This window comes from Leopardus geoffroyi, chromosome A2 (assembly GCF_018350155.1).
Source record: "Leopardus geoffroyi isolate Oge1 chromosome A2, O.geoffroyi_Oge1_pat1.0, whole genome shotgun sequence".
Taxonomy (NCBI): domain Eukaryota; kingdom Metazoa; phylum Chordata; class Mammalia; order Carnivora; family Felidae; genus Leopardus; species Leopardus geoffroyi.
In genome coordinates, this window is record NC_059331.1 from 58,590,109 (window position 1) to 58,617,255 (window position 27,147).

Below are 27,147 nucleotides of genomic sequence, written 5' to 3' on the forward strand. Positions count from 1 at the left end.
TTGCCAGCCTAGCGGGGAACTCCCTGTAGACAGACCCCCGCAGAGGTGCCCTGCATTGATCAGAAATGGCCAGCCCCCAGTGCCACTGCCGCACTCCGCCTTTGGCTCGTGGAGTGTGGCCTCGTCCTACTGCCTCGGTGGGTTCTGAAGGCCAAGAGGCTGGACACCGTCAACTCACTCCTCTCCTCCGGACAGATTCTCTCGGGAAGGGAGAGCCGAGCCAGCAGTGCAGTTCCACAGCCAGGACACTACTCCAGAAGGACCACAGCGTCTGGAGCCAGCCGGACCTGCCGCTTGCTCGCCGGGCAATCCCAGGCGAGTCTCTGAGGCTTCGATGGCCTCATCTGTAAATTACCAGACGGCTGTCTTGAGGATGTGAGGTCCTGCACTTAAAGTGTCCGGCAGAGGGGCGCCTGGGCGGCTCAGTTGGTTAAGTGTCTGACTTCGGCTCAGGTCGTGATCTCATGAGTCCTGGGTTCAAGCCTGGTGTGGGGCTCTGAGCTGACAGCACAGAGCCTGCTTGGGATTCTCTCTCTCTCTCTCTCTCTCTCTCTCTCTCTCCCTCTTTCTCTGCCCCTCCCTGACTCATGCTTTCTCTCTCTCTCTCCCTCAAAATAAATAAATAAATTTTAAAATAAGTCTGGCAGCAGAAACTTGGCAGTAGACACATCGAAAAGACAACTGCTTTTAGATAGTTTTTCTTCTGAGCTGGTGTATCCCCTACCCTTCTCTGCAGAGGGCTGAGAAGACCCCAGGTACAGCCCTGTTTCTTATTTGGAAAATGAGAGCAATAATAGCACGTTCTTTACCGGGCTCCTGAGCGGGTTAGAATAGGATGTTGTGTGTGTGGCACTCAACGCACAGTGGTTGACGCTTCGCCCTCCTCCCCTTCCTTGCGCCTTTTAGCATTTGCTTGCTTATCGTGACACCAGTCAGGCCAGGCATGATCTTGTGTTGTCTCCTCACCATACTTAAAAGTGGGGAGCAGTAGCATGCTCCTGTTATAGATGGGGAGACTGAGCACAGAGAAGTTGGGTGACTTCCCCAAGGCTGTCAGCTAGGAGATGGCAGAAATGGGACTTGAACTTGAGCTGTCAGCTTCAGCACTGTCTGATCCAGCTAGTATTAGTGTGGTCAATGTTGGTGTTGCGTGAGCTTCAACTAGGATGGGCATAGCATTCTGGCTGGGGCACAGCAGGTGCGTAGGCTCAGGGGCAGCGAGCCACAGGCTTTCTCTCAGGTCCTGCAAGACACGGGCAGAGTTCCAGGCTTGCCCAGGAGCAGCGGGACCCGAGAGACCGTGAGGGACAGGTCCAGGGGCTCTGAAAGCTAAGGACTTGGAACTTGATTGTGAGGGCAATGAGCAGCCAAGGAAGGATCCCAAGGTAGTAGACTGGTCACTTGGTTCAGGCGACAGGAGTGCAGGCTGCAGTTACCAAGGGTCCCAGCAGCGCCCGGTTGGGGGAAGGCGGGGAGGGAGGAGGTTGGAACTACTAAACTGCCCCTCCTCCCATCTCAAAGTGGGGTTGCTGTGTAGACAGAAGGAAATTTCAGGTAGGTGGGGCTGGGGGTTCTGTGGGATGGCAGACAGGGCAGGTGGCTGCCTCCTTTCCCCAGAAAGATGCCCTCATGCCCACATCTCAGTGAGCCTGCTCCCTGGTGGCCACCTCCTCCATGCTGAGTCAGTCCCCATTCATGGAGAAACCCAGCTTCTGACACCCCATTGGAGTGGAGGAAACAGAAGGTGAGAGGCAACTGTTCCTCCGGCTCCCTGGGAATTCCGGTGTCATGCTGTGACTTGCTCCCTCCCTGCCTGGGCCCCTCTGTTAACCCATCGTTAAGATCACTTATTTTTCCAACACCAATTTATGGAGCTTCTGTGTGCCAGGCACCATGTTAGATGTTGAGGTGAATGGATCAGATAGAAATCCCTGGGACAGCCAAATGATAAACAAGATAAGGTAGTCAAATATATAATAGATCAGAAGATGATAGCCACTAAGAAAGAAGTATAAAGCAGGGGTAACAGGTGCGAGGGGGTGCTGGCATTTCAGATGGCATAGCCAGGGAAGGTCTCACTGAGAAGAGGACACTTGAGCAAACACCTAAAGGAATGAAGGCAGGAGCTGTTGTGGTTATCTGAGGGGAAAGCATTCCAGGCAGAGGCACCACATGTGCAAAGGTCCTGGGGCAGGAATGTTCCTGGCATTTCCAGGAACCACAAGGAGACCACTGCGACGGGAGCAGAGTGAGGAAGGAAAGAGGACAAGGAGGTGCTGGGGCTCAGGTCGGTCACATAGGGCCTGACATGGAAAGACCTTGCCTTTCCCTTAGAATGATGTGAGGGCTATTAGGGTTTTGCGTAGAGGAATGATTCTGACTTTCACATTGTGGCTACTGTGTTGGCAGCTGACTACAGAGGGATCAGAGGCAGGATAGGGGACAGCAGCCATGAGGCTACTGCAATAGTGTGGGCAAGAGAAGATGAGAACTTGGCCCAGGGAGGTAGCAGTGGGGGTGGGCACAAGGGGCCGAATTGTGGATAAAAAGAATGAGCTGAACCATTCAACTTGAAGATTCAGTTCCTCACTGAGCCTTGTTCCCCTTTCTTCCTGTTTGGGGCTATCCAGTGTCCCTGTGTTGTTAAATTGAAATTTCCATTCTTACTATTCGTTCCTTTATTCACTCACTCACTCGCTGGTCAAGTGCATCACCTTATTACCTTTTTTTTTTTTTTTTTTTTTACCTTCTTCTTACAAATCTTGCTGATTTATGCAGTTGTTCAGCTCTCCCACTGGCATAAGCCCAGGTTTGGCCCTTCTCAAAATTATTCACAGCTATGTCCCTGGAGCCTAGATGCAACCCCAGTTTGTTGCATGACTGCATCTCCTGGAGCCCACGTCTGCTCACGTAGGGATGCGACATGGCCCCTGCCCTCTAGGTGCTCCCAGTTGAGTGGGAAACTGGACGTGGTCTGGCCATGTTACCAGAGCTGGGATGGAAAAGACATGGCGCTTTGGTGGGAGCGGGAGAGGAGGTGAACAAGCATCTTTTGGCGTGAGACAGAAAGGATCCCTTCAGGGCTGGAAAGTCAGGACAGTCACACGAATGAAGTGGCTGGCTGTGAGCCCACGTGGGCCGGTGGGTTCAGGACATACAGGGAGCTCAGGCCCTGGCCAGGGTGCCTTCAAATCACATTTGTAGAGTTGCACATGCAGGCCTGCAAAGACGTCTGTGGCTGAGCAAGGCCCTCGGGCCCCTGTTTTGTGCTTGCTGGTCTAAGCCTCGGCCGCCTTTGTGGCACCTGGGCTGGCACGTAGCACGCATTCACTCGGCCCCCAAACTCTGCCTGATCAATGCTGTGAATCACACTGGCCAGAGGCAGGATCAGAAACAGAGAGAGGTTGAAACAGCTCACTGCGTGTGCCCCGCGAAGAAGGGATTTGAACCGACAGCCGTCTGAGTTCAGAAATAATGCTCCATCCACTCACAGTGGGGCCCACACACCCACGGCTTCCGGCCAAGCAGCCTTTCTTCACCAGGAGGCTGCAGAGGCACCTTAGACCAGGGCTAGAGCCCACGCAAGCTGCCTTGCCTGCCCAGCCGGGCACTCTCCCCGGCTCTGGCCCGCGGACGGCAGTCTTGCTCGCCGACAAAGGCCCTTGGCACCTGTGTCTCACAGCTCAGCTGTCGCAGATGGTGGCTCAGTGGGTCTGTGCCCACTGTCCTGGTTACCGAGGCACAGATCTCCAGCCTCGGAGGAGGGTCTCTGCAGGCCGCTTGTCCGGCACAAGGACCCCCGGCAGGCAGTACTTGAAACACAGCAGCCCTGCAGGGCGGGCAGCACCCCAGATGGCCTGAGTGCTGATATGCGGAAGGAATGCGTGGCTTCTGTTTCCCCGGGATCAACCAGCTGCTGCATGGAGGCCATTCAAGCCTGCGGGCGTCAGTCAGCCTTGGACCTGCCGCCTAGGCTGGGGCAACCTTCAGCAAGTCACTTAACCTCTCTGGACCTCAGTGTCCTCATCTGTGAAATAAGGGAGGGGTTTCGCCACACAAGCTCTGAGACGGACCTCTGGCTCTGACATTCTGACTGCCGTCCTTGCCCCAACGCTGGTTTCATTGGTCCTCTTGTGTGTATGTATGGAGATTCATTCTTTTTGTTACCACATCAGAGTGAAATTAGCAACGTTTAGCAATTAATGCATTTTCTCCCCAAGACTCAACTCTTAAACAAAATTCTGAGTGTTTGACTTTCATTTTAAATAGGTGGCTGTCAGGAAGAATTACACGGCTCCTAAAGAAACACACAGACGTTATAATTAAAGAGATGCCAATCTTGACAGGTAGTAGGAGAGGAGAGGGGATGTAGCAATGAGAATAGAGAAGGGGAGAGGGGAGCGCAGGGCCCATCGGGATGGGAGGGCGAGCCAGCGGAGTGACCCTCACAGGGTGGAGGGCATCGGCACCCGCATGCCCACTGCTAAATAAAAACGATAATAAGGCCGGGGTTGGGCACTTTACAGTTTGCAAAGCGATTTCATGCATTCTTTCAGGATCCGACGACCTTCCGGAAAGGCAGATATTAGTAATCCCATTTCGCAGGTGGAAAAACTAGTCCTTATAGCTCCTTATTTTCAGCCACAGAGTGGTACTCTAAACCCCAGACTGACAATCTTCGGGATCGAGGTTGAGCCCCGCCCCCTTCCCAGCCTGAACCCCGCCCCTAGCTCTGGCTGAGTCAGAGCCTGGTTAAACTGCAGCCAATTCCATTCTCACCTAAGGAAGATGGGCTGCAAGAGTGTGGGAAACGCAGAGCAAACTCCTCTCCTGCTGGGGGCAGAGCTCAGAGCTCTAGGCCACCTGACCTGAGGGAAGGAGGGCCTTCAGGGGTGGCTGAGAACCCTGGCCCCCACCAGGAATCGATCCCCACTTCCCCCAGGGAGCGGGGCGTGTGATCTCTGGAGAAGAGTCGGAGGCGGGGCAGGGGCGGAGGAACTACCCTCTTGAGCCGATCTAGGACAGTCCAGATGCACCTGGAGTGCTGGGTGGGCGTGGCCACCTCGGGAAGGTTCTGGGCGACCCGCCTCCTGCCTGTCTGCTGCAGGTCCCTCAGAGGTCAGGCTCAGGAGCAGCCTGGACTGGACTCCCTGTGTGGCTCTGCCATGTTCCTTCCCCTGCACACCTCACCCATACCTCTTGGGTCTCTGGCGATGTGTGAGATCACATGGATAAGGGCCTCTGGCCCAGTCGCTCAGCAAAAGTGAGCTTCCTTCCCTCTTCCTTTTGAATCCCGCCTCTTCCCTCAGGCTGGGAGGCCTTCCTTCCCCTGCCCCCATCGCGGGCTCCCCCTCCGACAGGCACCTCATTAGCAAAATCTCTGTAAATAACGCCAACCCGTTAGAGTTACAACAAGGTAGCTCATTAAAGGCACTCCGCTTGTCTCACTTCCCAATTAGTGTTTCTGCGGGTACAGCCGCCAGGACTGCGTGTGACAGGGCACCCTTGGCATGTCGGGGGCCCGGGCTGCCCTGGATCACCCCCAGGGAGCAGTATTGACAGCCCCAGGACTTGATAAGCCTGCACCGCCCCTGCTGCAGCTCGGGAACCCTGGGTAGTCCGTCTCGGAGAGAACCAGCGTCAGGCGGGCACAGCACCCACTGTGGGGGAGGGCGCCTCAGACCCGGATTTGTTTGGGCTGGCTGTTCTGTCCCCCTGACACTGACACTGCTATGGCCCACTTCTCCTACAGCACTCTTGGTTCCAGATTTCCACTCCAGATTACTCCGTCCAAACTTACGTGTCGTGTGTCTTTCTCTGCAGAGTCTTCCTCTTACCTTGTTTCATAGGCAAACTCAGACTTTTCCACAGAAGCTTCCTGGGAAAACATTCTTCTCCTTCCTTGGGTGCTGGAGTCACTGGTGACAACAATGGGAGGAATTTCAGGCTAGAAAGGAGAGCATACCAGGAGAGGCTGCAGGATGCAGGGGTGATGATGTCCCCACGACAAGCCTTTTGAGTGACAATTTTTATACACTTTTTTTTTTACACATGAAAAAAAAAAAAAACAGGTTCAGAGAGGTTCAGCCACTTGCCCCCGATCACAGAGCTAGAGCCTGTCTTGGGCACTGGGGTATGATGTGTTGCTTACCTGAGCCATCAGGTTCATGCAAGTGGAGAGATCCCCCATGGCCCCTGCTAACCCACCCTGGCAGGTGCGCACAGTCCCATCTTTTCTCCAACTAGGTTTCACTCCACCTGACCACACTTCCTTCCATTTTCACTTTGGGTCTGCGCTTTCTGTTTCACTTTGGGAGGGAAGCTGCTCCCAATTTCTCTCCCTCTTGCTGAATCAATAGCTTAGCTGGGCAAGGCAGAAAATGAAATTTACATTCAATGGTTTCCATGGCAACCACAGCCTGGGACCAGCTTCTCCTGCACTTGGGGCACCGTCTTCTGAGAAGAGCCAGGTATCAAAACCTCAGCTCCTGGAGGATGTGGCAGGGGTTTTAAACAGAACTAGAAAAGGTCCAAGTCCCCCTGACTACCACTTTGTCTGGTTGTGTGTTGTATGGGGGAAGGGAGAAAAGCCCTCCCCACTCTCCCATCCCCCCCAGCACATCAGAGGCTCAAATCGCTTGTAACATTGTCCTCAGCGTCAGGAGGCTAACATTTTGAAAGCTATGTCTCATGCCAGGTTTTGTGCTAAGGGCTAAAGCATTATCTCCTTTCATCCTTGCTTCAGTCCTACAAGGTAGGGATTGTTGTTATCCCATTTTACAGATGAGGAAACTGTGCTGAGAGAATATTATGAACTGTGCTCAATGGCTCAAAGAGTCAGAGCCCCCGGACCCTTGGACCTGTGCTCTTTAGCGTTCTGTAAGGGCAGAGTGGCATTCAGAGCTCACACTGGGGACCCAGAGGTGACCCAAACTTAACTTTCTGCTCTCCTGTGGCCCACACAGAGGGCTCCGGCATCAAGGTGGAGAGCATAGTCTACACCAGGCAGCCTAGGTTCCCTTGAACATTTTGGCTGTGCCTCGGTCTTTAGCGCTCAACTGGGGAATTCCTCTTAAGGGTGTTGAATGGGTCGAATAAGCTAAAAACCCACGAAGCACTCTGGGTAGTGCCTGGCACATGGTCAGTACTCAATGTTGGTAACTGTCAGATTTGCCACTAAGGGTGGGAGACAGACCAGTGGAGTTAGCCACTACCGCAGAGCGTCGGTGTGTGCTGGACAGATGGGGAGAACCCCAGGGCTGTGAGGCCCCCAAAGAGGTGGCTCGCCAGGTCTGAGAGTCAGAGGGGCTTTCTGGAGGAGGCAGGCGGTGGAGAGGGAAGGCAACGGACATTGGGGGCAGAAAAGATTGGCAGGCTGGAAGGAGGGTATGTGGTGTATTAGAGGCCACTGGGCTCACCTGTCATTCCTGCCCACTCAGCATTTATTCCTCTTCCAACTATTCCGGCTTTCCTTCTGGAGCCCACTCTTCCCTCAGTCTTTTTTTTTTTTTTTAATTTTTTTTTAACATTTATTTATTTTTGAGACACAGAGAGACAGAGAATGAACAGGGGAGGGGCAGAGAGAGAGGGAGACACAGAATCTGAAACAGGCTCCAGGCTCTGAGCTGTCAGCACAGAGCCCGACGCGGGGCTCGAACTCACGGACCGTGAGATCATGACCTGAGCCGAAGTCGGACGCTTAACCAACCAAGCCACCCAGGCGCCCCCTTCCCTCAGTCTTAAAGGCTCTGGAGAGCCTCGCTCTGCCCCCGGGTCCACGAATGGGCACATGACTCAGTCCTAGCCAATGAGAGACCTACATCTCCCTAGCCACAGTCATTGGTTGGGAGGCGGGCACATGGCTCAAGGAGAGCCAATCACTGTCAGCGTATGTCAGATCTGAAATTTTGCTGGCGCTACAGGGGAAAACGACACCTTCCGCCAGGGTAGCTCAGCTGGTGGAGGCGAGTAAGTGAAGCTGCTGAGGGCTGTGTTTGCCACCAAGAGGGGCTAGCCTGCCTGAAGATGAAGCCAACCCAGGGAAGTGTAGCTCAGAAGTGGTAAGAGATGGATTCTTGGCAGTATTCCTTGAGCCAGCTATGCCTGAGGCCCCAAGGCTTCTCTGGCACGTGAGCCAGTAGTTTCTTTTCATTTAAGCCTGCGGGAGATGGCATTATGTCCTTTACAGTCGCAAGTGTCCTCCTTAAGACACGACCAGTGACAAGCAGTGGGCCGAGGACGGCCGGTGGTGCCAGGTCACAAAGTTCCTCAATGCCAAACTGCAGAACTTAAGCTTGAAGGTGATGGGAACCACTGATCATAAGCAGAGTGTTGATATGGTCAGTCTGGGCTTTGGAAAGGTCTTCTGGCAGCTGTGTACCAAAGTAGCTTACAGCAGGCTGGTGTGGTAGACCAGGTGGGAGAAGGTGGTTCTGACCTCAGGCAGGATGTGTTAGTTTCTTCTCGTGGCTGAAACAAATCAGCACCAACACGGTGGCTGAAAACGACACAGATTTATTATCTCACCGTGCCGGGGGTCACGGGTTTGAGATGGGTCTCACGGGGTCCAAATCAAGGTGCCAGCATTCCTTCCGGAAGCTCTTGGGGAGAATCTGTTTCTTTGCCTTTTCCAGCACCTGGAGGCTACTAGCATTCTTGGCGTGTGGCCTCTTCCTTCAAGAGCTCATCATTCCGACCTCCGCTTCTGTCATTACATAACCTTTTTCTGACTCTGACCCTCCTGCCTTGTAAAGACCTTGTGGAGATGCTGGGCGCGCCTGGGTGAGCGAGGCTATGCTCCCACCTTAAGATCCTTAACTTAATCACGCCTGCAGTGTCCGGTGACATTCCCAGGTTCTGCAGATTAGGACATGGACATCTTTGGGACCATTATCCAGCCCACCACAGGGGAGACAGTGGGGATGGAGGGAAGCAATGTCAAGGAGGCCAGGACCCCGTGGGTGTTTGAGTATGGGTGGTGAGGGAGCGTCTACCATTTCCCAGGGCACCCATGACGGCACCCGTCTGTGGGTGTCTGATGTTTCCAATAGTGTCCAGCAGCCTGGACACAGGCACAGGGAAGTCAGGCAGACAGATGAATCAAGTGTGGCTAGACTGTGCCGGAGATGGGGATGCAATGGCTGAATGATGGGGTTGGGGCAAGAGGGGGGTTGACATCGTTGATTCTGGAATGTGAGCAGGGAATAGAGGAAAGTGAAGACAGAACTAACAGGTAAGAAGGTCGACTCAGTGTTGGCATGAGCTCACCTGTGCTGGTCCCTGCTGTGAGCTGAGCCCGAGTGCTCTCTCTTTGGTGGCCCTGCCCCCTGCCCATCTCACAGCCCCACTCAGAGTTCTGTCGGGAGCCTCAGACTCAGCTCCGAACTCTCCCTCCTGCTCCTTTTGCAGCTTTCCCCATCCACAGAGGCTTGGCCCAAAAGCTGGTTGTCCTTCTTGGGCCCCGTCTTTCTCTCGCAATCCCACACCCCAAACCTGTCACCTCCACCTCTAACATAGTGGCAGAATCGGACCACTTGGGACCAGAGACATTGTGTCTTGCCTGGATTGTCACAACAGCCTCCTGAGGGTGTCATCTTCCCTCGGTCTGTGCCCTGCACATGCTTCCTCTGCGCGGGGCTCCACGATGCATCTCACCTCACTTGGAGTAAAAGCTCGTCCTGACCCTGGCCGCAAGGCCCGAGAGGCTTAGGCCCCTATTATTGCTTGGCACGCTGTCCCCATCTCTCTCCCTCCTGACCCACCGCAGCCACTTTGGCTTCTTTATTTTCCGCAGACGGGCTAGTCCCCCTCTGCCTAGAGGGGGGCCCTTGTATCTGCCTGGGACCCTCTTCCTCCAGACATCTGCATAACTTGCTTCTTCTACTATGTGGGCCTTTAGTCAGATGTCACCCTTTTGGTGAGGCCTTTGCTGACCATCCTATATAAACCGATACCCCTCTCCTGCACTGCCCCAGCGGAGGGAATGGGCTCCACCACGGCCCGTGTCCAGAGAGGCCACACAGGCACAGCCTGAACTGCACCTGATACGTGCTTGCAGAATGGCCTGTGGTCCTCCCGGAACACGAGAGGATGAGGCTGGGGTTGCTGCCGGGAGGCCCCCTCCCCTGGGAGCTTTGTATGGCCTCCTGGTTCCCGTGATGTGTGGGGCCCCATCAGAACAGAGTTGCAGAAAGTAAAACCACTCAGCTACAAGTCAGGATCGGGCTCCTTGGTGAGGGTCCCACGTCTCACACTGCCGCCATCAGGCCCTCTGGTTTGGGTGTCATGGTTGTTGTGCAGGGTGAGGCCCTGGGGACCTGGCGCCTTCAGTGCCTCTGCCTTTTGCTGTCTGTGGGTCACAGACTGTCTGACTCTAAGACTGGCCTTCTGTGCCTACTGGGCGACTCATGGCTTGCTGCGGGTATTTGACAATCACCGTTGTGACACTCTGCATTTTAATTTTTAGGTTTTGTTCTCTCTCCCTCTGCAAGGGCAGAGATTTTGGCCTCTTTTTACAAGACTCTGTGCCCTGGTCCTAGACTGGTACCCCATAGGCACTCTGTAAGTACTTGCTGAATGAATGAAGAGAAGTCATCACGAGGCCCATTTTGCAGATAAGGAAATCGAGGCACAGAAAGGTCGCAGCCACTCAGTGGCAGAGGTGGGACGTGAACCCAGCTCCAGAGCCTGAGCCCTGGGGCTCCCCGGTTTACAGCTCCCTGTTGGTGGCACATTTCTGAACAGGTAGAGAATAGCTGTGGCAGGGCTGTGAAGAAAGCAGTCAGGAGGAGCTGGGATTTGGACCCCAGGTTTGGTCATGCTGACCCTAAGGGTGTGGCAAGGGGCTGGTGGCAGAGATGAAGCCCAGGGTGCTAGACGATGGGCCGTCCACAGTCACTGAATCACCAGGTGGAAGGAGGGGCTGGGTGGAGAGGGAGCCTGTAGGCCGGGGCTGGAGCCTTCAGCAGAAGGGCCCAGAGTGGGGGCAGTGGGCGACGGCTCCCAGGGAGAGACACAGAGGAGTGGTCCTGGACAGCCCATTCTTTTTCCAGGGGCCCCTTAAATTAGCTACTTCAGGGCCAGGCAGGTACTGGCGAGGTGGGCAGGTGCCCCATCTGTAGGGGGCGCTGCTTCTCAGCTCCTGCTAGCTGATCCCAGGCAAGAACCCTGTCCCAGTGTTTCAGACTTGGAGTTTTCAAGAAAACCGAGAAGTCTGAATGTTTAGGGGGAAACCTTCCGTTTCCCGAACGTTGACAACGAAATCAATTTTACTCTTAATTTGTTGACTTGCCCATCTGTTCACAGGGGACGGGGCCCTCCCTGGCCCGTGTGCACAGTGTCTGCCTCTCCAGGGCAACCTTGGTCGTTAGTTGCTGTGTCTCCTTTCAGAATGCTGCTAGCATAACTGAGCAGTTATAAGTTCCTGCTCCTCCTTTATTATGTAAAAGGTGGTGCACGTGTGCTACTCTGTGCTTATTTCACTGAGGAACATTCCGGAGACCTTGTCCTATTGATACACGGAGAGTTGCTGCTTTTCTTGCCCCCGACACCTGCTTAATATGGACGCAGTGGATGGATGTGCCATAGTTTACGTAGCCCAGTGGTTCTTGTCTAGGGGTGGGTTTGCCCTGACGATGCCTGGAGACCCTTTTAATTGTCCCCAATAGAGTGTATGTGTATGTGTGCACGCGTGTATGCATGTGTATATGTGTGTGCACATGTGTGTGTGTAAGTCTGTTTGCATGTGTGCATGAGTGTATGTGCACGAGTGCACGTGTATGTACACACAGAGGTGTGGGTGTGTACGTGTGTGTTTGTGTGCATATGTTACTGTCATCTAGAGGTTAGGGGTCAGGGTTGCTGTTAACCATCCTGCAGTGCACAGGACAGCCCCCACCACAAGGAGTTGCCCTGTCCAGGGATGGTTGACCACCAAGATGGTAGACTGAGGAAGATCCTGACCTCACCTCCCACAGACACACCACGACTACAACTACACACGGGACAACTATCTCTGAGAACAAACCAAAGACTAGCAGAACAGATTTTTCACAACTAAGGGTATAAAGAAAAAGCCACATGGGGGCAGGTAGGAGGGGCAGAGGCATGATCTGCTTGGGACCCCCACCCCCAGCGTGATGCCCACAAGCAGGGGGGCTATGACGGCTGTAGAGGCCCTCCCTGAGGAATGAGGGGTCCAAGCCCCATGTCAGGCTCCCCAGTCTAGGGGCTCTAACCAGAAGGATGAGCCTGAATAATGTCTGGCTTTGAAAACCAGTGGAACTTCTGTCTGGGAAAGCTGGAGGGCAGCAGGAAAGTGAGACTCCACTCTTTTTCTTCTTCTTCTTCTTCTTCTTCTTCTTCTTCTTCTTCTTCTTTTTTTTTAAGTTTATTTATTTATTTTGAGAGGCAGAGAGAGGGAGGGAGGGAGAAACAAAGAGAGAGGGAGACAGAGAATCCCAAGCAGGCTCGCACTGACAGTGCTCGAACTCAACGAACCGTGAGATCATGACCTGAGCCGAAGTCACACGCTTAACTGACTGAGCCACCCAGGCGCGCCAAGACTCCACTCTTAAGGGATCTCTTTCCAAGACTCAGCACAGAGGCAGTTGTCTGAAAAGCACATGTGATGGGAGACTCATTGGCTGATTTTAGGGTGTGTGTATGTGAGGGGCAGAGATCTTTTGGAATGGTCACCAGGGATGGAAAACTGGCGGGTACCAGTTTTTTCAGTCTTCTACCTCATCAGCCTGGTGCCATTTCTGACACTCTCCATCTGCCATACTATCACCACTCGCTCCACCATGATATTTCTATGTGGACTTGCTCTGCCTAATAGCTGCCCATCATACCACACCCTGCAGGTGGCCTCAAGTAGCTCCCATCCTGGGGGGCCAGCTTCACACACTAGAGCACCTGCAGCAGTCATGGCTGGACCTCTCAGCCAGATGGGCCTGGGACTGCCCTGTTCACCATAAGTCCATACCAACTGTAGCCCACCCACAACAGGAGGGTGCATGCATCCCACAGGGGACATCCCTGGGGCACCCGGCTCAAGTGACCAGGAAGGTTGCACTACTAGGCCCCACAGGATCTCTTCTACATGAAGTCACCCCTTCAAGACTGGAAGATGTAATTGATCTACCTAATACATAGGGGGAAAAAAACCAGAGAGTTGGGCAAAATGCTGAGACAGAGGAACGTAAGACAAAACCTCAGAAAAAGAACTGAATGAAATGGAGATGAGCAATGCCCCTGATAAAGAGTTCAAAGTGATGGTCGTAAAAATACTCACCAGACTTGGGAGAAGAATGGATGAACACAGTGAGAATTTCAATAAAGAAATAGAAAATATAAAAAAAAAAAGAACCAGAGCTGAAGGATTCAATAACTGAAAAAATACACTAGAGGGAATCAACATCAGATTAGATATGCAGAAGAATGGATCAATAATCTGGAAGACAGTGCAGGGAAAATCACATAATTGGAACTACAAAAAGAACAAATTATTTAAAAGATGAGGATAGTTTAAGGAACCCCCGGACAACATCAAGTGTACTAACATTTGCATTCATCATAAGGCTTCCAGATGGAGAACCGGAGAGAAAGGGACTGTCCAGGTATGGTTGACTACCAAGATGGTAATCAACCTATTTGAAGAAATAATGGCTGAAAACTTCCCTCACCTGGTGAAGAAAACAGACTTCCAAGTTCAGGAAGCACAGAGAGTCCCAAATAAGATGAGCCCAAAGAGAACCACAGTAAGACACATTATAATAAAAATGTCCATAGTTAAGTAGAGAACCTTAAAAGCGGCAAGAGAAAAACGACTGGTTACATATAAGGGGATCCCATAAGGTTATTAGCTGATTTTTCAGGAGAAATGTCACAGGCCAGAAGGGAGTGGTATGATATATTCAAAGTGCTGAAAGGAAAAAAAACAACTTACAACCAAGAATACTCTACCTGGCAAGGGTATCACTTAGTATTGAAGAAGAGATAAAGAGTTTTCCAGACAAGCAAAAGCTACAGGGGTAGCTCACCATCAAACCGGCCTTACAAGAAAAGTTACAGCAACTTCTTTTTTAGAAAAGAATTTTAATGTTTGTTTATTTTTGAGAGAGAGAGAGGCAGACCCAGAATCCGAAGCAGGCTCCAGGCTCTGAGCTGGCAGCACTGAGCCCGACGCGGGGCTCGAATTCATGAACCGTGAGATCGTGACCAGAGCCGAAGTCGGACGCTTAACCGACTGAGCCACCCAAGCGCCCCTGAAGTTCACATTTAAACGAGCGTCCTTCGTTCTGTCTGGCAACCCTGAGCCCATCCCCTATTATGGAGGCATCAATTCCAGTCTTTCACTTATTACAAACAGTGTAATAATGACTGTCATTGCCCATCTTATTTTGTTCATGTACGAGTATATCATCTCTAGGATAAATTCCTTAAAGTAGAATAATTCTATCAAAAATAAAAGGTTTATTTTTGTGACTTTTCAACTTTTGCCCAGTTTCCTCTCGTTTAGATCGTATGAATTTACACTACCACCATCAGTATGTAAGAGTGCGCATTTTCCCCATGGCTTTGCCAACAGAGTGTATCATCAAACCTCAGGATTTTTGCTGTTTTGACTGGTGGGAAATGTGACTATTTTCAAAACGTTATGAGCAAATTCAGGTGGAAATTGCAAGTAGGAAAAATCAGCTTGATTCAGCTCTTAGAAACCAATGTGCTGTGTCCACTGTAGGGTTTTTATCTCCAGCTTTCACTACAGCTATGTGAAGTGAAACTTCTAGCCCAGAGAGGTGAATTAACCTGCTCGAGGTCACACAGCCGGTGAGTCGTAGAAGAAGTCTATGATCTTCCAGCCACACTCACAGAGCATTTATAGGAAGGTGGTCTATGACGCGCGGGGCAAGCTCACCTTCTTCTCCCAAGCCTCACTGGAAACCCCCTCTTGTCCCGTTATTGATCACCTGTTTAGCTGGGGGCCACTTGTCTAATGCACATGGCATTAGCAGCAACTCTGGGCCAAGAGGGAGTGCAGAGGGACTTGTTGAAGGCTGGACGGTCATGTTTGACTCAGCTAATTGGTTAAATAGATTCTTCTACATGTGCAGCGTTGAGCTTTCTGCTTCGATAAGGCATAATATTAATTTCAATTAAATCTCCAAAGGCTTGGCCAGATATTTCCGTTTTCTGAGCGTGTCCCTTGCTCACGGAATTTTCTTCCCCTGAGCCAAGGCCACTGGGAAGAGCTGCCCTCCCGCAGGACTCTGCCCCCGCTCCCCCCCTGAGTGCAGGGGAAACAGGTCAGAGGAGAAGGCGGTATCAGGAGAGAAGCAGAAGGAGATACACAGGAATTGAGGACCTACTGTGTGCTGGGCACTGCACCGGGGACGTTCCATGTTGTTTAATCCAAAAACACAAAATGGAGATTTAAGTCCCTGTTCTGGAGCTGTAAAGTCTGCATCAGAGAATTAAGAAGTTTGTTCAGACGACACAACTGCCAAGTGTGGGGTTACGATCTAGCTGACCTCAAAGATCCTGACGATGACATCTGCAGTTTGGGGCCACCCAGCACCCATTCTTGTCTTCTGGTAACAGCACTGTGATTTTCCTTGAGGGGACCACCTCTTCCCGCTCAGTGCAATTCTGGTTGAGCTGACCCAGCCCTGACCCTTCAATGCGTGTTGTCCTCGGGCAGGTGACCCGTGCCTGCCCCTGAGATTTCATCCTGAGACTCTGGTTGCAAGTGGTGGGGAAGACAATTGCTGGTTGAGTCTGGAACTGGAGAGGCCACCAGACGGAAGGTGAAGCCAGCACTGGGGAAGAGAGAGCCAAGAGATGGGGGAATCGCTGGGGACAAGAGAGGAGGTGACATACAGGACAGTATCATGGAGCTTCTGTGATTCAGCCATGCCTGAAAGGAGGCTACCCTTGACGCTTGAGGTTATTTACACCTGTAAGTTATTACACTATTTCTCCTTCGCCCCCTCCTCCCCCTCTCCTTCTGTCTCCCTGCTCCCCCTCCTCCCCCTCTCCCTCGTTCTCTCCTCTCCTTTTTGTGGTGCTTAAACACATTTGTTTCAGCTCTAGCTCCAACTACTAAGAGGAGGAACACAGTTAAGAACCTTCCGGTCAGCTGGAACCTTCCAGATCCAACTTCCCTCCATACCTGCCCCTGGCTCTGACCTATCTCCCCGAGATGGCCCAGCCCCTCATGTGTCTGACCAGTGTTTCTGCTGTTGTCTTCTCAGCTGTGTGTGAGCAGGAAGGCTCTGGCACGCAACTCTGGCCTCCTTTTTGTGACCTTTAGGTCATTTTCTGGGCCGTTGGTAGCTGATTCTCCCAGCTGCCTTTGGGCCCAGGCTATTCCGCCTTTGAGGGTGGGAGTCACCGCATCCTGGGGCTTTGGCAATGTACTCAGACCCAAGGCTGAGGGAGGTGGTCCAGCTGTGCAGAGACCCCAGCAGGGAGAAGAATTTAACACTCACACATGGGCACGTGAACACATTGCACACACACACACACACACACACACACACACACACACACACACACACGTGTCCCCTATATATCCATTTGTGCAGGTACCTAAAGGGAGGGATCTGGGGGGACACAGAAAAATGGCAGTGATTGAATTGCTTTGGGCAGCGTGACTCCAAATTCCCTGAGATTTCTAAAACGAGCATGCATTATCTTTGCAAATTGAAGAAAATATATATTCGTTGTTTTATTGTTTAAAAATTAATTGCAGATGTAACACACATGGGCAACTGCAAAAACAGTTATAAAAATTTTCAAACAAAATGCAGTAGACACTCCCCAGCGTGAAAGAAAGTGCCCATTTTATCACAGCTTTTCCAGTATGAGAGCTCATCAGTTCTTAGGATTTTTACCAATGCAGTGGGCAAAACCCCGAATCCAATTTTTTGATTTAACTTGTAGTTTTCTGATTAGTGAAACTGAGCTGCTTTTCATCTGTTTATGGGGTGTTTGCTTTTCTCTGTGTGTGAATTTCCTGTTTATATTCTTCGCCATTGTTTCTTCTGGGCTGTTTGTGTTTTGCTTATTATGTTAGGAGCGCTTTATCTCTTGTGGATATTAGTGCTTTTCCTGTAATAAATGTTGTAAGTGTTGTCTCCCAGCCTGACATTTGTGTTTGAAATCTGTTTATGGTGTCTTTTCCCACATCAGCTGTTCTCCAAAGGGCTTCCTTTACAGTGTCTCAGGCTTTGGTTTTGCTTAGAAAGGCTTTTCCCGGCCCAAGTTCAGACAATTTGTGCCACAATTTCCCCCCGTGCTTTTATAGATTCTTTACGTCCAGAATTTTGATCTATCTGACATTTATTGTTGCATTATGCTGTGAAGCAGAATGCCAATTTTTTTGTGCTCGAGATTCCCATTTATTCAGTGAACTGTTTCTGAAATTCCTGGTTTCATCGGTGCTGCTGCTATGAGGATGAATTTCAGGGCTATTCTGTGCCTTCCACATGAGGCTGGGGAACCAGCTTGTCAGGTTCTTTAGAAAAATTCTGTTGGGTTTTTGATTGCTGTTACATTGAATTAATTTATTAATGACTGTACTTAGCTATTGGACACCAGGCAGGGGTAAGACATTGAGTTAATTATTAATCCTCATTTCATGGTCTACTGTGTCATTCTTCCATGCAACATCCTTTTCTTATTTTATATTAATTATTTTTCCTTTTCTTCCTTGATCCCAATTTGCTTGATAAGTGGCTTTGGATAGTTATTAATCCTTATAAAGTATTCAGTATTGTTTTGTGTCGGAATACTATACATTTTTTTCCTGTCGTCATGATGTTTCAAGATATGCCCAAGCGGCTGTCTGTATATCAAATTCGTTGCTTCTAACAGCTGCATAGTATTTCTTTGGCAGCATCTGGCACAGTCCCCTCGTGACGGATACCAAGGATGCCTCCAGCCCTCTGATGCCATAAGCGATGCTCGGATGAACCTCCTTGTACGTGCCCTCCTGCGGGTATCTGCTCACGGTTCTCGAGGGCCTGTAACCGGGGACGGCTCTCCCGACTGCATCACTTAATTTTCAGTAAACGCTGTCTGATTGCTCTTCAGAATGGCTGCGACCGTTTTTACTCCCACCCCACGCACGAGCCTTCCCGATTCCCTGTATCTTTGCCAAACGCAGGATATTTTCTGCCTGCCTACTTTTTGCCTCTGTGATGGGGTAATTGTGTGGATGTGCATTTTCTGATTACGAGTGAAGTGCAGCCTCTCTCCGTGTACTTAAGGACTATTTGGGTTTCCCCTGCTATGAGTTGCCTCATCATATCCCTTATCCTTTCACTGTTCGGTTGATTATTTTGTTGTTAGTTTGCAGAAGTTCCTTGCATGTTCTCTGGTTTTAGATATTCCTCAGTCTATCACCTGGCCGGCCGTGTCTTTGCCTACGTGTCCTTATCGAACCAAACCTCCTCATTTTGATGTTGTCGAATGCATCTGTTTTCTACTTTATGATTCAGGCTTTTATGTCTTGGTTAAGAAGTCTTCCTTCATCCTTAGGTCACAAATATATTCTCTCACGTTGCCTTTTCTATTTGCTTGCCAGCTTTACCATTTGTATGCGGGCTCGCCTTAGTAAATGATCAGTATATACTTGGCCTACGAAGTTCCCTTTAGTAATTTTTCAAAGGTAGAGATTCTTTTTTATTTTGCCACTTGTAACAAGCCCATTCCCCCCATTACTGTCTCCGGTAGTGCTGGGACAGGCATCCACGGGTGATTTCTGATCTTAAAGAGAATAACCGACCATGTTTGTGCCTGGAGGATGGTGGCCTGTGGGTCTGGGTGGGTCTGGGTGTATAGCCTTTACCAGGCTGAGGAAGCTCCTGTGTGTTACCACGCTTGGACTTCTCATCATGTGCAAATAGGTATTGGACATTAATAAATGCCATTTCTGTGTCTATTGAGATAATTGTGTAATTTTCCCCTTAGGTCTATGATGGGTGGGTTTCTTTGATAGATACTCTAATTCTAAATCGTCCTTAAAAAAAATAAACCACTCTTTCCTTCCTTGTATAAATCCCACTAGGTATATTACTTTTTTTTTTTTTTTTTTCAACGTTTATTTATTTTGGGGACAGAGAGAGACAGAGCATGAACGGGGGAGGGGCAGAGAGAGAGGGAGACACAGAATCGGAAACAGGCTCCAGGCTCTGAGCCATCAGCCCAGAGCCCGACGCGGGGCTCGAACTCACGGACCGCGAGATCGTGACCTGGCTGAAGTCGGACGCTTAACCGACTGCGCCACCCAGGCGCCCCGGTATATTACTTTTTAAAAGAGAATCGGGGCGCCTGGGTGGCTCAGTCAGTTAAGCAACTGACTTTGGCTCAGGTCATGATCTCACGATTCGTGGGTTCGAGACCCTCATTGGGCTCTGTGCTGACAGCTCGGAGCCTGGAGCCTGCTTCGGATTCTGTGTCTCCCTCTCTCTCTGCCTGTACCCCACTTGTGCTCTCTCTCTTTCTCTCTGTCTCTAAAATAAATACAATGTAAAAACAAAAAATTAAAAGAGAATCGTTCCTCGAAGTGTAACTTGCCTACAGAATAGGGACAATACGTGAGCACAGTCCTGGGAGCAGAAAGAGAACGATGACCATCCCCCCCCCCCCGCCCCCCCATCCCAGCCTTATCCTGCAAGGGTTACCCCATCCGGCTTTCTGATACCACTGGTTAGTTTTGTCTGCTTTAAAATTTTACACAAATGGAGCCAGAGGATGGATTACATTCGAAAATACACTGTTGGGTTTGATTAGCAGATTTAGAATCTTTGCATCTATATTCGTAAATGGCATGGCTCTGAGATTTTCTTTCCTTCTCCTGCCCTTATCCGGTTTTGGAACCAATATTATCCCTTGTAAAATGACTAGGGCGGCTTTCTCTCGTTTTTTAGTTTCTGGAACAACTTGCCTCTTCTAATCTTCTTCGTTGAAAGTTTGGTTGAACTCACTTGTAAAATGAGTTTTGGCCCTGAGGTTTTTGGGAAAGTGGTTATTTGAGACTATTTTGGCTTCTTTAATGGTTATTGATCTATTCATGCCTTCTATTCCTTCTCTCTCCAATTTTGGCATTTTATGCCTTGCCAGTGATTTGTTCTGTCCAGGTTTTCAAATATGTTCGACATACAGTAGTTCATAATATTCATTTACTTTGAAAATGTGTCTTATGTCTGTAGTTACTTTCCCTTTTTTTTTTTTTTTTGTTCAGTATTTTATTTATTTGCAGTTTTCTCCCCTTTTCAGTGATGTGGGGAATTTTAAGAAGTTATCCCATTGTTCCTGGTTTCATTTTATCACATCATGGTTAGAGAATGGGTTCAGATGATATTGATTTCTTTTTTTTTTTTAATGTAGGGAGACTTCATTTGTGCTTTACTACATGGTTGATTTTGTCACTGTTCCCTATGCCCTCAAAAATAACACATTTTCCCTTTGTTGGAATATCTCCACTTCTGTCTGTGGTCTGGCTGATCTGTTTGTTCTTGTGAGAGATGTGTTAAATCTCAGCCACAGTCTTGGTGTTGTCTGTATGTATCCAAGTCCTTTCACTTGTGACGTTATATATTTTGAGGCTGTATTCTTGGTGAATACATGCTCATTGTTATTAGTAGATATTCTCAATCCATTGTCCTTTTTCACAAGATAGAATGCCCCTTTTTGGCCTTGAACCCTGTTGCATTCGTCTTCTGATTCTAGCGTTGCTCTGCTGAATCTCTTTCATTCCTTATTTCCCTGTTTTTTCCTCCCATGCCTTTTTTTTCAATATATGAAGTTTACTGTCAAATTGGTTTGCATACAACACCCAGTGCTCATCCCAAAAGGTGCCCTCCTCAATACCCATCACCCACCCTCCCCTCCCTCCCACCCTCCTCCCATGCCTTTTTAAAAAAAAAAAAAATTTTTTTTTAACGTTTATTCATCTTTGAGAGACAGAGAGAGACAGAGCATGAGCAGAGAAGGGGCAGAGACAGGGAGACACAGAATCCGAAGCAGGCTCCAGGCTCTGAGCTGTCAGCACAGAGCCCAACGTGGGTCTCGAACTCATAAACTGTGAGGTCATGACCCGAGCCGAAGTCAGACGCTCAAATGACTGAGCCACCCAGGCGCCCCATCCCCCCCATTCCTTTTATTTTCATCCCTTTAAGTGTGTCTCTGCCAGACTCATATTACTAGATTCTTTTTAAAAAATTCCTCTAAGACTTGCTGTCTTCTGTTAGCTGCAGTTACCCCCTTTATGCTTTAGTCTAATCCCTGTTCTGTTAAGATCTATTTCTCCCGAGTTCTTTTTTGTCCCCTATTTATCACACTTTCTTTATTTTTACAAATTTTGCCATATTTCAACAGACAGATCTTATTTTCTGCTGTTGATGTGAAAGTTGGGCATTCCAGTTTAATCTTTTAGTGCTTACCCTTAACACATTTAGACTCTTACTTAGTGTTTTTATTCGTTGCACATTATCAAAGTAGCTTATACTTCTGAAGGGAAATATGAACTCCAGAGGAAAAAGGCAGCGTCCTGGGAGCCCGAGGACTTGTGGTAGATAAGCAGAGATAAGCAGAGATCCTTCTACGCTGTATCTGTGTAGTGTGCCTCCACTCAGAGGAGACGTACTAGTCCCTTCTCTTGGTTCACAGAATGGGGCGGGAATGGTAGTCCGGGCCAGGTCACGAGAACACCTCAAGCATCCCCTGGGTCTTTTGGAATTAGTGCCCCATCCCTCTCTGGCCCGAACTGTCCTGAAGGGGAAGCCAAGCCACATGGAGAGAGGCCACGGGCAGGCACTGCACCAGCCTCCCAGCTGACCTGCCAACCAACAGTCAGTGTTGGCCGCTGGCGTGTGAGTGAGTCACTGTGGGTGTCCAGTCCTGTCTTCGGTGGCCCCGGCCACCATGTGTGTGCAGTTGCAGGGGAACCCTGGGGAAGGCTGCCCGGCTGAGCCCAGCGAGCCCACAGAATCCCGGGAACTAAGGGTAAATCGTTATTTTGAGGCTCTGAGTTCGAGGGTGGTTTGTTACACAGCATTAGATACCCAGAACGTGTGCCATTAAAAATCTACCATTTAGGGGTGCCAGGATGTCTCAGTCAGTTGGGCATCCGACTTCGGCTCAGGTCATGGTCTCACGGCTCGTGGGTTCAAGTCCCGCGTCAGGCTCTGTGCTGACAGCTCAGAGCCTGGAGCCTGCTTGGGATTCTGGGTCTCCCTCTCTCTCTGCCCCTCCCCTGCTCATACTCTGTGTTCCTCTCTCTCTCGAAAATAAATAAACATTAAAGAAAATTTTTAAAAAATTAACCATTTTAACCGACTTTATCTTCCTTCTGTTACAATGACCTTGTCCTGAGGTGTGAAGAGGGGAGGGGCAGGGGCCTGTCGGGGACCGAGCCCCTTCTTTCTGTCATCTGCCCCACCGTGCAGCCAGGAGGGAGGACGGCTTCAAGGCTGTTTGCCTGGGCGGTGGTGCCGGTCCTTCCTCCCTTATAGAGGTGATGAGTCCTCAAAGGCTCCCCAGACGGAGACAGAAAAGAGCCAATACAAAAGCGTTTCCTGTCCTCATCCACTGCCATAGTCACTGTCTTCTCCACTCCGGAAAGTCCTCCTTCCTCCTTCTTACACACACAGACTCACACACAGTCACTCACACACAAAGGCTCACACATAGCATGGCACTCACACACACACACACACACACACACACACACACAGACGGTCGCACACAATCATAGACTCTCACATAGACTCTCACACAATCATTCTCACACGAAGACGCACACACAGACTCACACACACTCCCCCACACAACAGCACTCAACCGCCTTCTGTCTCACAGTTTTCTGCTAGCTTCTCAGCCCTCCCACCCTCCCCTCCTCCTCAGTGGCATCACTAGTGTTGGGTGTCGGGCAGGGAGCCAGCAATCTGTGCGGGCCTCTTGTTTGCACTGAATTTATAGACTCCTTCGGGGGGAGAGAATTGATCTCTTTGTGTCCACGAACCTAGTCTGTTTTTCTATGTAAGTTTTCCTTTACGTAAAGTTTGATCATCTCTTTCATGTGGATCGTGTTCATTTATTAGGAAGGATTTTCTAGTTTTTTGTGTCTTTTGTGAATGGCATACAATTTTCCCCCAAGTATCTTCTGACTGGTCATGGCTGTTGAGCGTTACTACTTGCCTTAGTCCTCTATCTTTCATCTGGTTTGATAGTTTTTCCAGGTGGACAACCGTATCATTTGGAGACAATGACAGTTTAATTGTTTTCCTTCCGGAGACCCCTTTTTTCTTGTTCTTCCCAGAACATTAGTTCTGTCGGCCCCCACAAGCCTCTAGGGCATTCTTGTTTCAAGATCCAAGGTTCTAATTCACAGTCTTCATCAAGTCAGGGAATTTCCCTTCTATATGTAGCGTACTAATGGTTTTACAAGTCCGAAATGAATGTCAGATTTTATCCAATGCTTCTTTGGGGGTATCCATGTAACTGGTCACATGAGTTTCTGTGTCCATCTATTAACATCCCATTACATTCGTGTTGCTGAGCACTCCCTCAACTCCTGGATTTTCCATCCTGTTTGATCACGACCTGTTCATCTTTTGCTTCTGTGGTGGCTGTGGTCCAATAATATTTTGTTTAGGCTTTTGGAAAAATTTTTCATGGGCGATACGGGTTTACATATTTTTATTTTTAAAATATCCTTGCCTCGTTCTTGTAGAAAGAGGCGGAACATTTCCCTTCTTCCTCTGTGTTCTCAAGCCTACTTATACAACTGGAAAACATTTAAAACTCTCTTTCATAAGCAACTCTTGAGCCAGAAGGTAACTCAAAACTACAAGAAAAGTTGCTTAAAAATGAGCCACGAGAGCACGGTATCAAAATTTGCGGGCTGTTGTCAAATCAAAGCAAACACTCATTTGAAAACAAAAATATATTTATTTGGAAACAAAAATGGCTGGAGGTACCTAGGTGTTAGCTGAGAATTCTCCAAGACCCAGTTTAAAGTGGAAGTAATTTTTTAAACTCTAGGGATGAATAGATGAATACGTACGTAAATGTAAAACCAGGACTGAAAACTACCCCCCCCCAAATTATCCACAGAGATTAGCTCCAAGCAGGAAAATGAAATTGGAGAGAACGACGATAATCACATAAGGGCACCTATTTTCATGTTTGATTCTATAAACTTCTATACGGACTGAATCTTTTACAGGCAGAATATATTTTCATGTTTCCTTTGCTTTTTAAAACATCATGCCAGCCACATTGTCCAACCTCGATTCAAATAAAATGAACTAAACCACAGGCTAGCATCGCCAAATCTATCTGCTTGGAAATTTAAAAACAAATCTAAGTAACATGAATTAAGCAATAAATCAGAGCCGAATTACCAACTATTTAGAAAGGAGCGGTAATAAAGGCACTGCATATAAAAACCCACAGGATACTGCCCAAGACCCGTGTACTTAGAGGAAAATAAATAGCTTAAATGTAGTCATTAGAAAAAAGATGGAAAAGACAAGGGAACTGAGTGTTTACCTCAATAAGCTAGGAAATGAACATCAAAATAAATCTAAAGAAAGCAGGCAGAATAAATTAATGAAGAACAGGAGCAGAAATTAATGAAATAGAATAAAACAACAGTGGGCTTGAGCTATAAAAATGAAAAATAATTCTTTGAAAAAATGGGCAAACTAGACAAAACTAGAAAGCCTGATCAAGAAGACACATCAGTAACCATAAAAATGGAGCGGCATGACAGATGCACAGATATGTTAAATTATGGGAAATTAGAAATTTTATGCCAATTAATCAGACAATCTCAGGTCAAATGAACAGTTTTGGGGGGCAAAAACATATACGTGCCAAGTGGCCCATGTTGCAGCCTGGCTCACTGGACCTCCAACCCCAATTCCTTCTGATGTTGTTCTCTCCACTCCAGAAACTACATTTCCCATGTGCCCTTGCAGCTGGAGTTGAGCACGTGACCTGGACCCAGCCAATCAGTTGCACCAAGGCAGGACACCAGAGGTGAAAGTGAGGAAGAAGGGGAGAGGGGTGTAGTGAGGGTTGGAAGGGCTGCTAATGAGAGACCCCAGCCCTGGTGGTAAAGGCATTGGGTTCCACTGGGGCAGCTGTGGCCAAGGTGCCCGGTGACGAGTGGTGGAGGCAATGGGGTTTTTGATAGGACAGTCTCTTGGAGGGGGTGGGAATTTCTTCTCACTCTCGTCCATGTCTCTTACCCTCACAGAAATTCGGGAAACTGTGTAAACCCTGCAGTATATAAGTCTTCTGCCTTAGTGGACCACTTGTGGTCTACAGCCAGGAACTTTGATACACCAAAATTGATTCAAGAAGAGGAAAGGGAAAAAAAAAGAACAGATCTATCCCCCCTCCCCCCAAAAAAGTTAAATCAGAGCCTAATACAAAAAAGGAGGGGGGCAGGGAAGGGAGGAGGAGGAAATAAAAAGAAGGCATCAGATCCAGACAGTTTGATGGGAAAGTTCTACCAAACTTTTAAAGAAAGATAGCTTCTATGGTGGAAATTCTGATTTGTATGTTCATCTCCCAGTTTTTAATATGTTGTTGATGAATTCAAGTTTACAAATGCCTTGCAGGCCAACACAGTGTAGACTGAACAAAAGAGACTTCCAGACTGGAATTTGCTTGTGTGGTGGGCCTCTGGGTTGTCCCTCTAATCTCCAGACCCTCATGGTAAAGGTGGAAAAAATGGGAACCAGAAGATGGGGTTCATGTGTTCACTCACTGAGCACCCCGCATACCCGAGCTGTTCCAGGCATGAAGATTACAGCAGTGAGCAAAGCAGACAGGCTGGTGCCATCACAGAGATCTGGGGATGCTCTCCTAGCAGAAGGAACAGCCAGTGCAAAGGTCCTGAGGCAGGTGTGTGCTGGTCATATTCCAGGAACAGTCAGGAGATCAGGGTAGCTGTAGTGAAGGCCCAGGGGGAAGTAGGGGGAGATGAGTCAGAGACAAGTGAGGTCAGAGCTAAGCGAGCATGGGAGGCCACTCGAGGGGTCTGGCTTTTTCTTTGCGGTGCCATGGCCCAGATGGGGGCCTCGGGCCAGGATGGTAGCTGTAGTGGCGTGTGTGTGTGTGTGTGTGTGTGGGGGGGGGGGTCTCATCCCAGGTGTAAATGTTAGTAAGTGTAATGTAATGTAATGTAATGTAAATGTAAATGTAAATGTTTCCGTATGGGACTGAGAGAAAGACACATCAAGGATGGTGCCCAAGAGATACACTCCGAGTCTGGCACATGAGCTTAGAAGCCCAGGTCCCCGCTGTGTCGTGGTCCCCTGGGCCAGGACGGGGCTGTACGGCAGGCCTGCTGCACACGGCTCGCAGTGGCCGGAGGGGCAGAAGGGGACAGTGTGTGGGGGAGGGGGAGGTGATGAGTGGGTGGCGGAACCCGGACCCTTCCTGGCCTCGATCATGCCTCTGACTACATTTCTAAGGACATTTTTTTTTTTTTAATTCCCGTGCTCGGAAGTGCAATTTTGCTGCTATTGAAATACAGTGTGCTTTCTCTTTCCTCGGTCTCTCTGCTTTAATTGTGTACCCCTGGCTCTGCGCCTCTGTGCTGGCCGGCTTGGAGATTCATAATTTCAGGCTGACACCATAGTAACCACTTAGTTTGATTCAAGATTCCAGTGTCATCCCTGGCTGCGCTTGAATAGGACAGGGGGGAGGGAGGAGGGAAGAGGGGGGCCATCTGAAGTCGGCTCCTTACAGCCACGGCAATTATTTCTTCGTTTCCAAGGAAAATGTAAACAGAAGGTCAGCTTCGGCCAGGCCTCTTCATTTCCCTCCCTTTGTGGCGACAGGTTGATTTGGGGAAACTGGGTCTGTTTGTTATTTCTCATCCTGGCTTCCCCTCCCCCCCACTCTGCCGGTGACAGAGGCAGTGGCAGCTGCAAGGACAGAGACAGAGATGGGGCAGGGCACTGCGGGGCGGGGAGGGGGGTGGAAATGCGGGTCCTAGCAGCTGCAGAAGCGGCCAGAGCCTGCCTGGTGTCCTGAACGCCCCACCCCACGCTGTCCCCAGCCTAGCCTCACAGCCCAAGCAGGGACCAAGGTTGGCTACCATTGGGGGAGTGGCCT

The 27,147-nt window shown here is 49.5% G+C and overlaps 1 long non-coding RNA gene across 1 annotated transcript; it reads right to left on the reverse strand.

Annotated features, from left to right (window-relative positions):
* Window positions 1-2,718: 2,718 nt before the first annotated feature.
* On the reverse strand, window positions 2,719-5,922 carry LOC123607610. Its single transcript, XR_006716802.1, has 2 exons — window positions 5,838-5,922; window positions 2,719-4,297 (listed from the first exon to the last, which is right to left on the reverse strand). It is a non-coding gene; the product is annotated as an uncharacterized LOC123607610 (long non-coding RNA).
* Window positions 5,923-27,147: the final 21,225 nt, after the last annotated feature.